This window comes from Equus caballus, chromosome 28, assembly GCF_041296265.1.
Source record: "Equus caballus isolate H_3958 breed thoroughbred chromosome 28, TB-T2T, whole genome shotgun sequence".
NCBI lineage: Eukaryota > Metazoa > Chordata > Mammalia > Perissodactyla > Equidae > Equus > Equus caballus.
The window spans coordinates 38561459-38574057 of record NC_091711.1 but is presented as its reverse complement, the minus strand read 5'-3'; positions in this window follow the sequence as shown (position 1 = coordinate 38574057).

The window sequence follows — 12599 nt, the reverse complement described above, 5'->3', positions numbered from 1 at the left end:
CAGGCTCACAGAGGCTCAGCCACACGCGGTGCGGCTCGGCGGCCCGGCCCCGGCTTCCTCCTCTGCCTCCAGCATTACTCCCCGTGGGAGGTGGAGCTGACGGGTGCCTTGGCTCTCGCTTCTTCCTCCAGCACGCTCTCCCTCCTCCTCATCACCATCCTCCACCCCTTCCTTTACCCTCATGAGCCAGATGTGGTGGAAAAGGCACAAGCTTGGCCACCAAGCAGACCTGGATTCAGATCCCGGCTCTGCTTCTCACCATATCGTGACCTCGGACAAGCCAGTTTTCTCTGAGCCTCAGTTGCCTCATCTGTCAGATGGGCTGTTGTGAGAATTCATTCATTCCATCCTTCAGTCATCAACAAACACTTAGAGACCACAGGGCTAGGAGCCAAGCGTGGCCATGCCCTGGAGGAGCCTACAGTCTAGCAGAGAAGGGAGAGAACCTGAGATTCGAGGAACGCATTGAGTCAACCAGAGAAAGAGGGTCTCAAGCAGAGGGAACAGCACACGCGAAGGCCTGGAAGAGAAAGGGTGGCCCATTTGAAGAACTGAAACCGACCCAGATTGGCTGGAAAGCAGGGGGAGGGGACATCGTACAAGACGAGGCTCAAGAGAGAACCCAGACGTGCCGAGCGGCGCCTGGCACACAGTGGGCTCTCCATCAGGGTGAGCTGCCCTCCCCCGAGCCCCAGGTGCAGGCTGATGCTCGCCCAGGGCGGGGGGTCTATTTCCTCCCCTGCTCGGCACCTGGTGCTTCTGCCAATGCCACAAAAGACAGCGGGCTCATTACCTCCAAGTGCTGTGCTGGGGGCACGGCGGGTAGAGGCCCGCCAGCCACCTCGGATCTGCCAGAAATAGAAGCCGCTGTTCCGGGATGCTGGGACGGTGGCGGCGGTGTGGCTCTCTCTGCTTTCAGTGGTCTCCCGCCGCCAGGCCGTTTGAAGAAGGGGGCGCAGGGCAGAGCCAGCCGTGCAGAACCCCGGCTCCCGTCCTGCCGGCGGCCGGGGGGGCTCACTCTACGCGCCGAATGTGCTGCCACAAAGCTGTGCCGAAGTCAAAGTGGTGCAGATCACTTCTTATTCTCCTTCTGGGTTCCACCATCCCTGTCAACTTCCTGTGGAAGTTTGTCTGCAAATATGGCCACCCCCGATCCCTCCCCTCAGGCAGGGAGCTTATTTCCTCCCCCTGGAGTCTGAGATGCCATGTGACGTGCATGACCGACAGGATGTGGCAGAAGGGACACTGCACCGGCTTCAAGCCGGGGCCTCAAGAGGCCTGGAAACTTCTGCTTCACTCTCAGAATCCAGTCACCAGGAAGGAAGGAAATGCAGACCATCCTGGGGGACGGAGACACCAGAGGGGGTGAGAAAGGCCTCATGGAGGAGGAGAGGCCATGTGGGGGAGAAGTGGCCTCCATTCTAGAAGAATCCCTCCATGCTAGAAGAAGCACCATTCTAGAACCTTCCAGCCACTGGCTGAGTGCAGCTGCATGTGTCCAGCCGTGACACGTGGAGCAGGAGCCTTGCCCTGCCTACCACAGAAGCATGAGAAATCGTCAGACCATCCTCATTGTAAGCCACCAAGTTCTGGGGTGTTTTGAGATATAACAAAGGATAACAGAAATCGATCCGTCTGCTCTGTTTCTGTCTGAAACCCTCAGTTTTGACCGCAGCGTCTGCAAGGATGTACAGGCACATTGAATACCAGAAGGAAAACTGGCTTCTTCTGAGCCAACCACGGACATCCAGTGAGTCCTTTTCTCACCAAGTTTTATATTTTCTTGACAAGTTTGGTTTTATATTGAGTATGAAAACTCCAGAGTGCCCCTCTGCCTCTCAGCTCCTTCTGCCTCCTCACCCCAACATCCTGGGGTCTTTTTAACCCTGCCCTCCCCGGGGATCCTGGCTCAATTTTGGAGAAAATGTGCAGAGCCTATGAGTTTCTGACTCTCTTCTAGAATATTCTTAGCCTTGTGTCCTAAGCAGAGGTTTTACACCTTACAGATTTTTCAGAGGCCGCAAGACACGTGAACCATGCTCTTGCCGATACCAGCCCCTTCCGTGACTAATGCACAGTCGTACGGGAAGAGTCTTTCTCCTTCTCTCTTAAAGGGGAGGCGGGGGGCAGCCTGCCCAGCCACGGAACGAATGAGGTGACAACCTGGGTGCCAGAGGGCCCTCTGCCCTACCCCAGGACCACACGCTCCTGCACTCCAGACAGTGGCCCCTCCAATCGGGGCCGAGGCCTGGGGAGCGAGCCAACCCTGCTCTGCCTCAGAGAGGGGGCTCCAGACCCCAGGGCCCTGCTCTAGTCTCCAGGGGGAGCTTTGCTCGCAGACTGTTTCCCTGCTCAGCACACTCAAACCCGAGGCCTGTGGCACCTGCCTCGTGGGATGTTTTGATGGACGCATGGATGAGTGAGTGAATTACACAATGAATGTGGTAGGACAACTGAATAAATGAGTGGAAAGGTGAATGAGTGAGTGGGGATCAGATGAATGCTGCCATCGCCAGTTTGCCCCCAAGGCCAGCAGCAGGTCGTGTCCCGAGCTGCAGCCTGGACCCAGACACACTACAGCCACAGCTTCTGCCTCTGCTGGGTGACGGGGTGTCTCTCTCTGTGTGGAGAAATGACTCCCCTAGGCCCTTTCTCCTCTTTCCATCCAAGGCTGTATCAGTTAGGATCAGGATTATTCAACTGAAAACCAGAGAAAACCCAAAATAAAAGGGGATTAAAGCTGAGAGTTTATTTCTTACGCAGGGAAATGAATTCTGAAGGCCAAGGGGCTGATATTCCACAGCATCAGAGATTCAGGCTGCTTCCAGCTTTCTGTTCCACCTTCCCTGGGGTATGACCTCATCTTCATGGTCCAAGATGGCTGCTCAAGGCCAGCCATCACTTCACAGTCTGATAAATAGAGGAAGGGCTGAAGAAGGGCACACTCCATTTCTCTAAGGATACTACCTAGAAATTGGCCAGAACTGAGTCACTTGGCCACACTGGGCTGCAAGGGAAGCTGGGAAGGGTGGCCTATATTCTGAGTGAATAACCTCTAGTCCAGCTAAATGTGGGGTTTGGTTATTAACGAAAAAGGGGAGAACTGATCCGAGAGGGTCATCCACTAGGCTCTGCCACAGCAGTTAAGGGAGCTTTCTTTTGGGCAAGGGGACGAGCCAGGCGGACATCTGTGGGAACAGCATTTCAGGCAGAGGGAACAGCAAGTACAGATGCTCTGATGCGGACGTGTGCTTGGTGCATTCAAGGAAACGCAAGGAGGCTCAGGAGAGCGTGAACAAGTAAAGGGAAGAATGAATAAAGCAAGTCGTGGCAGACGCAATCCTGGCTGCACACGGGTAGCTGTGGGTTCGAGCAGTTCCTGTCCCAGCTCTGTCTCTGAGTAACAGCAGGACCTTGCCCAGCGCCGGTTCCCTCATCTGCAACGTTGGGATCTGCGGGCTCCTGCCTGCTTGGTTGTGTGAGTCACATGCAGCAAGCACTCGGAGTCAGAAAAGGCGGGTTGTGTCTGTGGAACCTCAGTGTTGCTGTCATTATTGCAAAGCCACACTCAGACGACTTCCTGCTCGCGGGTGGCCTGGAAACAGCCCTTTCCGACTCTCCCCTGATGACAGGCTGTCTCGGGGGACCCCCACGGTGGAGGCCGCTGCCCCTCCATCCCCGCTTCCTCCCCCCTGCCTTTCTCCAGCGCCTCCCCGTGCTGTCTCTGGGCCAGGCCTGTGTCAGAAGCCCCCACTCTGGGAACCCCTGAGTCTCTTGTGAAAGTGGACTCCCGCACGGGTGACGGGTCGTGAGCACGGAGCCCAGTCTCTGCCCTCAGGGGGTCCCTGCAGGTTGCCCTGGGGGCCCAGTGGAGGGAGGAGCAGCCCCTAGCCTGGGCAAGGCGTGGGGAGAGGACAGGCTAGGAACCGGGCCGAGGTCTAGTTCCAGCTCGGTCCCCAACTCGCTGTGTGACCTGGGCAAACCCCAGCCTTGGGCCTCAGTTTCCCCATCGGGAAAGAGATGGTGATCTCCCGTCCGTGCTTCTGCCGACTCTGAGTGCGCCCGGCGGTGCTCGCCCCTGAAGGGCATCCACGACAAAAGCTTTGGCACCGTCCGGTAGGAGATTGTACAACAGAGACGGTCCAGCCGCCGGCTCGTCCACAGGGGCAGTGGGCTCGCCACGTTGGCGTGAGCATCCAAGCAGAGGTCGGGGGCCTTAGACAGAACCTACCGTCCCAGTGGTGGCTTGGAGTGATGGCCGCTGAGGCCTCTTCCAACAGATTCCAGGCGCCTATGAATAGTTCTGGAACAAGGGGCCACCACACACTGTAAGACACCCGTTCAGAAGCCGTGATGACGGCGCTCCCACTGGGAGAAACTTCCAGCACTCCCAGGCCAGGTCGAGCTGTCAGACCATCTGCTGTGGGCCAAGTCACTGAATGCCCCCAAGCCTCAGTTTCCCCACTGTAAAACAGGGATGTTGAGAGAATGAGAGAGGACATGATGTCCAGCACAGCGCGGGCCCTCAGTCCTCAGCAGTTTCTGCTCCTGCTTTGTCACCAGCAGGCTCCCCTCCTCCCCGCTCTCAGCCACGGCATCCTGGATCTCGCCGCCCGAGCTGGGGGAAGCCACCTGCTCGCCACAGTCTTGAAACCGGTCCCAGACCTGGTTTCTCTCTCCATCTTGCCTGACAACCCCCAGAATCATTCCTGGATTTTTTTCCTTTGCGTTTTCCCCTGGGGGCCTTTTAATTTCTTCCTCTGTATCATAAACACAAAACAAGTGTTTAAACGTCCGCCTCGAAGGCAATCTGGGAAGCGGGGTAGCTCACACAGAGACCAGATGAAGCCCACGCTCGCCAGCAGGCCATCTGGATGCTGGCTCTGCCGCCCTGCCCTCGCCCCCTCCGCCGGGGACCTCGTTATCTCCTGCTGAAGGACCGGAATGAGGAGCTGGAGGGGGCAGCCGGGATGGCAGCCTAAGGGGGGGGAATCACCCAGTTGCCGTGGCCTTGCCTGGTCATGCTGCAAGTCAGGCTCACCCTCCCTCCCCGTCCACTTTCCAAGTCTGTGGTCTTCCCCCCTGCACCCCCACCCTCGGGGTCTTGGCAGTGGTGGAGGACCCCCGCTGTGGCAGAGAAACTGCAGTAAAGGGAGGCAGGAAAGCCTGATGGTTACCCCCCCCCCCAGGCCCTGGGGGCAGACAGCCTGGATGGGGCCCTCAGCACCACCACTTCCTGCCTGTGTAACTAAGTAGTCTCTGAGCTTCTCTGAACCTCAGTTTCCTCGTCTGCAGAATGGGAATAATACTGACACTCACTTTACAGGTTTGTTTTCACGATTCATGGAGATCACGCCTGCAAAGTGCTTCGCTTAGGGCCTGCTTTACCAAAAAGTTGGCTGTCATCATGGAAACTGAGTGGCCCAGCAGGGCTGGAAGGGGCCGGACTATAGCCAGTCTCAGGCTTCACAGCCAAACATCCAAAGAGGTGGGGACACAATGGGGAAATGACATTGGGTTTTGTCGTATGTGGTGAAAATTCAGACTTTGGCTAATGTCAGCGTTAGGGGGCTCGCCTTAACCCTAACCAGCTCCTGAGTTCCCAGGTTACTATTAAACCATTAGGCAAATAAAAGCAATGTTTTAAACAAAATTGTCATTAAATTAGCGTGTTATAAGCTGCTGGGACGGCCTGGAGAGCTACACGCCATCCCTCTCAGGGCAGATCATGTGAGCTGTACTACCCACATGGGGCCCCAGACACTTGGCTTCACCTTATTCAGCCCTTAATGGGCTGGGTGACCTTTCTCAGGGCCACCGACTCCCTGCCCTCTCTACCGCTCAGGATTACAGGGACCAACGTGGAAAATACGGATGTGAGCAGGTTCTGGAAAAGCACAGCACCGTCTGCAGACAGCAGCTGTTGTTGATCAGTGATGATGTCCCATTACTCCGTCAATGGTCACATCATGCTAGTTTGCATTCATGAAAACACGGCCCACCTCTGGTTTGCAAGCACGCAGTGTGCACGTGTATGCACACGTGTGTGGGCACAGCACACAGATACAACGGAGAAGGGGTCTGCAGGGTGTCGGTGCAGTGAATGCTGTCTGGGAGGACCAGAGGACGGCTTCATGGAACGGGGAGTGTCATGGTGGGCTGGAAGGGGAACTCTCAGGGGACAGAGCTGGCCCTGGGCCCCTCGCTGCAGGGCGAGCCCCACCATCTGCACCACCCAGCTGAAGATGGAGAAGGCGGCTCCCTCTGGGCTGGCCTCTGTCTCCCACCCCCCATGCTCTGGTCATCCAAAGAGACAGTCATGTGCACCCAGAACGAGTCCTGGAGAAGGACCAAGGCCAGCGCTGGCCCCAGGCTGCAGGTGTCTGATGCTGCTGAATAATTCATGGTCAGCCCCAGTCAAGCATCTTCCCCCAGAGGAGCGCTATCTGCCTCCCAGATGCCGTCTCCCCCCAGGAAGCCAGGTGGCACTTGTGTGACCCTTCTTCAACAGATGGCGAGCAGGGGTGAGGCTTGCACCTGGTCAGGCTTGCGTTTCCTGAGCTGGAAGCAGCCTTTGCAGTGATCCACGCCGAGCCCGGCAGACTGCATCTTTGCCAGGGCTGCTCCCGCTCGGCAGCCCCTGGGGCGGCCCATCCCCCACAGAAGGCAGCCTCCCACGTCCTCACCAGCCGCTTCTCCCTGAAACGAACCTCGGCTGGAGTCACCCAGCCTTCGGTCATCCCTTCCACACGCCCTACACATGTCCCTTCCGGGGCTTCGTTTATGCCATCCGCTCCCCACAGGGGTCTCCTTCCCATCCCTGAAGCCCACCCTGGTTCCTGGCCGTTCCGAGGGCCGCACCCACAGGGCTGGGTTTTGTCGGCAGAGCCCCATGTGCTGTGGGTCACTTTGATGCTCTAGGGCAGTGCCTACGGGCCCAGTGCCAGCACACGGGCCCTTCAGGTCCCCATGGCCCCCGGACACCCCCATCACAGCTCCCCATGCCCTTCATCCAGACAGACTGTTTACCTGCCTTGTCCTCCGCTGGACCCACAGTTCCAGAAGGGCAGGGACGTGCCCCCATTGCCCAGCAGTGTCTATCTCCATCTTCTTTCTATTCCTAGGGCCTATAACAGACTAAACCCTCCATCCAGAATCAAAGGAAGAAGAATGAATAGAGGTATTATTTGTCTGGGGGAAAGCCGAATTCTCTCCCAACCCCTCCAGTTCATCGAATCTCTGAGAAATCCTCCAGCCAGGGCATCCTCCAATTATTATCTCTTATTCCACCCTTTATATCAGCATCCTTGTCTCAAATGCCTCGGGAACAGTTTTAACTCAATTTCAGAAAATATAAATAGCTGAGGCCTGCCACAGACGAGTCAATAGCTCCTAGATGATCTATTTTCGCCCCCCTTTCTTGCGTTGACACAGCCATCAAGCTGACGTGGCGCTGCGTTGATCCAGTAATTCCTTTTACAAAATGACCTTTGGAATGCTACACATTTTCATGCAGAGAAATTCAGCGGGACTCTGTAACGTACTCTGGGTATCACATGTCTTTGAATATTCTCCGGCCAAAAGTAACAAAATCTGAGAGGACCAGATAAGAAAGACCGGGCTTTGGGATTAATTACTTGTCTTGGTTGAGTGTTGCTGGCGGGGTCGGGCAAGATTCATTTTCTGGAGGGGGAGAGAGGGAGGACGGGAGACAGAGAGAGAGGGACAGAAACACGGACAGAGAGATGGACAGAGACAAGCCGCAGGAGGGGAGGGAAGGAACAATCCGGACAGCGTGTGGGATTCCTGCTCCCCCACGGATCCGGCAGTAGTATCGAGAGCACCGGCAGCGTGCTTGCCCTCCTGCCTCACGTGGTCACACCTTCATCTTCTCGAGAGGTTCGACATTCATCATCTCATCCCATTGTCCAAGCTCAAGGCTGCAAGAGAGCAGACAGGTCATCCTGCGCCACCTCCCATCTCGGCACTCTCCAGAAGGGCCCGTCCCACTGAGCTGGCCCATGGCGGCGACAGGCAGCTCCTTGCTCCACCCGAGGCAGTCTGGTCCAGCCGCGGATGGCGCCTGGGGGTGGAAGGGTTGGGCAGTAGAAAGCCAGCCTGTGGGCTTTGGAGCCAAACCTGAATTCCACCTCCAGACGGCTCTGTGACTTTGAGTCATGCACTTGCTCTCTCTGGGCCTCTGCCTCCTGGGCTGGGAAGTGGGGGATGGAGGCGTCTCCCTCGGAGGGACGAGAGGAGCATTACAGTGACCACAAGTGCAGAGGGAGCAGAGCTGGGCTCAAGTGCTGGTGCTGCCACTTTCAAGATAGGTGACCTTGGGTGCATCACCCAATATGCCTGAGCCTCAGTTTCCCCATCTGGATGATTTGGATAATAACAGCACCTCTCCTAGGATCATCGTGGAGATTAAATAAACTAAGTAGCTCGGGGCCAAGGGCAAGCGATGATACTGACCAGCACTCACACGGCACTTACTAAACTCCTACTATTTGCCAGGCTCTGTTCCAGGATCGACGTTTGTACAGATAGTGGTCCATATGCTGTAGCCCCTCCTGAGTTAGGTTAACATTATCATCCCCGGTGTGCAGATGAGGAATCTGACACTCAGAGAGGGGAAGTAACTCTCCCAGGGTCACACAGCTGGTGAGTGGCAGAGTCAAGAGTTGAACCCAGGTCACGTGGCTCCAGACCGTCACAGCCTCTCAACAAGGACCTCATAAAACTGCGCTGCTCCTCTTCAGCACCCAGACGCATCGCCAATGCTTAGCGCAACCTCATTTCCCTGTTCCCACGCCACGGCCCTTGTATGGGATTGAAATCTGTCCTCTTACATGGTCTGCTCCTTTGTCCCCGGGCCCGGTCTCTAACCACCTCGTCCTTGTGCCTCGTCACAGCTGTTCTGCTGCTTACAGATCAATTAGCCGATTTCCCATAAACCTCTTCTCCAGGCTAACTTTGTCACCATTCCTGATGGGAACTCTCATGGATCGATGATTCATTAATGTGCATTAAGGACCCTTCACGTGCCAGGCACTGGACTGGCCACAAAATGGAGCCTGATCTCCCATCCAGCTCCCCCTGCCCCGTTCTGATCACCCCTTGTGGGACCCTCTCCAGTTTTGCTATGCCCCTCTAAATACTGGCGCCAAGAAATCAGCCCGGTACTGCTTTGAGCCTCCAAGGCTACCCTGGGAAGTGGGCAAGACAGCAATTATTGTGCCCCTGAGACACATGAGGCCACTGAGGCCCAGAGAGGGGAAGTGACTTGCCCAAGGCCACACAGAAAATCCAGGTTTCATGAATTCACGCATCTGACTTCAGCCTCCTACCTCTCAGGTGCCACATTCCCTGGCTTTGAGGGAGGGAGGAGCAGGAGCTTTTCTGGGGAGGGGAGACAGTGAGCACCAGATGGACCCTGATCTGCTTGGCATCCGTCCCCACTGGCATGTGCTGGCCCTAGATAGTGGAGGCAAAATGATCTCCTGCTTCAGTTCTTCCCCCGACTCAGTGGGCTCAAGGGGCAAAACATGAAAGCTAAAAAAATATCCCTGAGAAGTTAAAATTAGTTTTCCACCTTCTTCTGCCCCAGAAAGAGCTAACAAATCACCTGGAAGAAACTCTTTCCTTTCTGGGAGCTGCGAGGGGTGCTGGCGGGGGGGTCGGGGCTGCGGGGGTTGGTTTTCTCCCCACCTCCACATTTTTCCCCACAGAGAAGGCACAGCATTTTACTCTATTTTAACAGCAAAGCCAAAAGAGAGTTGTTTCTGCTGCGGGCCTGGACCCCGACGGCAGCGTCGAGAGGCGGTGCGCCTGACTCAGCTGCCTGAAGCCTCAGGCTCCCGGCTCCGTCCCCAGCCCTGCCCCGACGCCCTGTGGACTGTGGGCCCCTCCCTTCCCCTGGCTGGGCCTCAGTCTCCCCATCTGTAAAGTGGGGCTCATACTACCTACCCGAGTAGAGTCAGGCGCGATGGGGAAGGTGGAGAAAGGACGCCCCTTAATGGGATGCTGCCTCTGATATAGACGCCCATCAGGCAGGGGACAGGTGCACAGAGTCACGGTCCCCTGTAGCCACTCGACGAGGCTGCTGACACTCGGCACGCCTTCTGGATGGGGAGGAACGGAGGCTTAGGGAAGCCAGCTCTGCCATGTTTGCACCTGGGTTTCTGTCACGCTAGGGCCAAGCTCTTTCCGAACAGCCCATCTGTCTGGACTTTGCAAACTGCTCTCTGCCTTTCCAGTGTGAGTGACCGTTCCCGGGACTGCTCCAGAGAAACAACACGAGTTCCGCGGCTGCCCCTCGACCGGCCCTCCAGTCGGAAGCCCTGAAGCCCCTCCTAGGAACGGGGCTGCCCGGGGCCCATCTCCCAGCTCCCATCTACGCTGCCTACCCCACCCCAGAGACGGCCCTTCTGCATTCCAACGCTGTGTGCAGCAGGGGTGCCCCCCACACATCCACCCCCCGTACGCATAGGAACTTCCCACAGAGAATGACAGAGGGAGCAGGGGATGGCAGTTTCCATAGCAACGCTGAGTTTCTCATTCCTTGCACATAAAATGCCAAACCAGGGTTGGAGAGGTGCCGTCCCCTCTCTCACTGGAGAAGATTCTCTCCTCCTGCCCCCACTCCCGCCATCTCCACCTTGCTTGGTCCCATCCAGACCAGGAAAGCTGGGGGGATGGGGGCAGGGGCTCCAGGACACTTGGACCCGCAGAGGCCATTAAACTTGATTCTGTGGATGACAAACCCACGGCGGGCCGAGGATGCCTGAGGGAGTCCTCAGTTGGTTGCAACCTTGTGCAGAAGGAGTTGGAGAGAGACAAAGGGGGAGGGGAGAGAGGATAAGACTGTCACACACACATCCCCCCTCCCCCCAATGCTGGGAGAGGAGAGTCCATACAGGGTGACCCCTGTCAATACACAGAGGCTGCCGGGTACCCCAGGACGATGCCGGTCTCATTGCAGCCGAGGGCCTGGCCTTGGGCTCAGGCGGACCTGAGTTTCAGTTCAGGCCCTGGCACCAATTCCATGTGCGGCCTCTGCTCTCTGCGCTTCAGTTCATTCATCAGCAGAATGGGAGAAATGAGAGAATCCAGCCCCTGTGATGCAGCGCTTGGTATCTCAAAGTGCAACAAACGATGCTCCTTCTTATTGCTGTGTTACTATCATTGATAATAACGTTGAAGTCCAGGCAGCCCAGCCTGGCAGGGAACCTTCCGTGGCCCTCTGTCCTGCTCGCGGTACTCAACGACCCCCCACGAGAGCCCTCCGCTCAGCTCACTGTCCGCGGACTTAGCTGGATCAGAAAGGCAAGGCTGTTCTGGGGAAGCAGCATTGCGCCCAAGCTCGGGCCCACTCCCGGCCATTGCTCACGTGCCCCTCCGTCTGAAGGTCTGTCCCCACATTCCCCTGTCCACATCTCCCTGATCCCACAGCCTGACCCAAGGAGTCCCTCCCAGTGAGGTCTTCCCTGCCCGCTGGGATCGTGCCCTGCCCTGAGCTCACCTGGTTCCTTGATCCCAACTCTAACCACGTGTCACCTGGGAGCACCTGTCCTTCCTAAGGAGCCACCATCCCACAGCTCTTTCGGGCTGGCGGCCATAACATTGATTGACCGTGTCCTGGCTGTTGTTCACTATGCTGAAAATTAATATCTAGGAAAGCACCCGGCCCCCAGCCGACCCTCAACAAACCACTATTATCATAGATGCTTCACATATAATCTCCTCTAAGCCTAACAATCACAGGAAATAGGTACCACTGTCATCCCCATTTTAAAGGTGAGGAATCTGAGGCTCAGAGAGGTTGAAGGATGTGTCTAAGGTCACAGAGCTGGAAAATGGCAGAGTCAGGATTCGAACTCAAAGCCCTTCAGAGAAGCAACAAGGTGAAACGGCGTTCACGGGAGGCACCAAAATCCTTCCTGGGAGGAAGGCACCAAAATCCTTCCTGGGAGGAAATGGCCTTTGTTTGGAAAAGACTTTGACAAGTCTCTCGGTGAGAAGGTGACACACGAGCCCAAGAGCCCAGGAAACTGAGTGACCTGAGCTGACACTCTAGGAGCACCTGCTGTGTTCCAGGTCCTTCCTCAAGTTCTCAGAGTCGATTAACTCATTGACCCTCCCAACAACCCTGCGAGGAAGGTACGCACACTGGTTCCATTTTCCAGATGGAGAGACTAAGGGGCGAGAAGTTAGGAAGCTCTTCTGAGGTCACACAGCTGATAAGCAGAGACAAGACTCCACCCCGGGCGGACCCGCCCCAGAGCCCGTGCCTTCACCCCCTTGCTCACAAGCTCAACAGTTTTGCCTGAGACGAGGAGTGGAATTCTTGGCTTTGCTCCCGGGAGGAGCGAGGAGAGACACTGGAGATCAGTGCAGACAGTGATAAAAAGAAGTCCTCAAAATGGGTGGAGATGGGTGAATGTGGGGTGAACCCCTGGTGGCAGGTGGCTAAAAGGTCTCTTAAGAGCACAGATGCCTACTGTGCATTTTAAGGTTTCTGCATTTCTGTGAAAGAACCCTTGCATTCCTCCTGCTCCCCTTCTCCCACCATATCTCCAGTGAAGTGTTCCACTCTA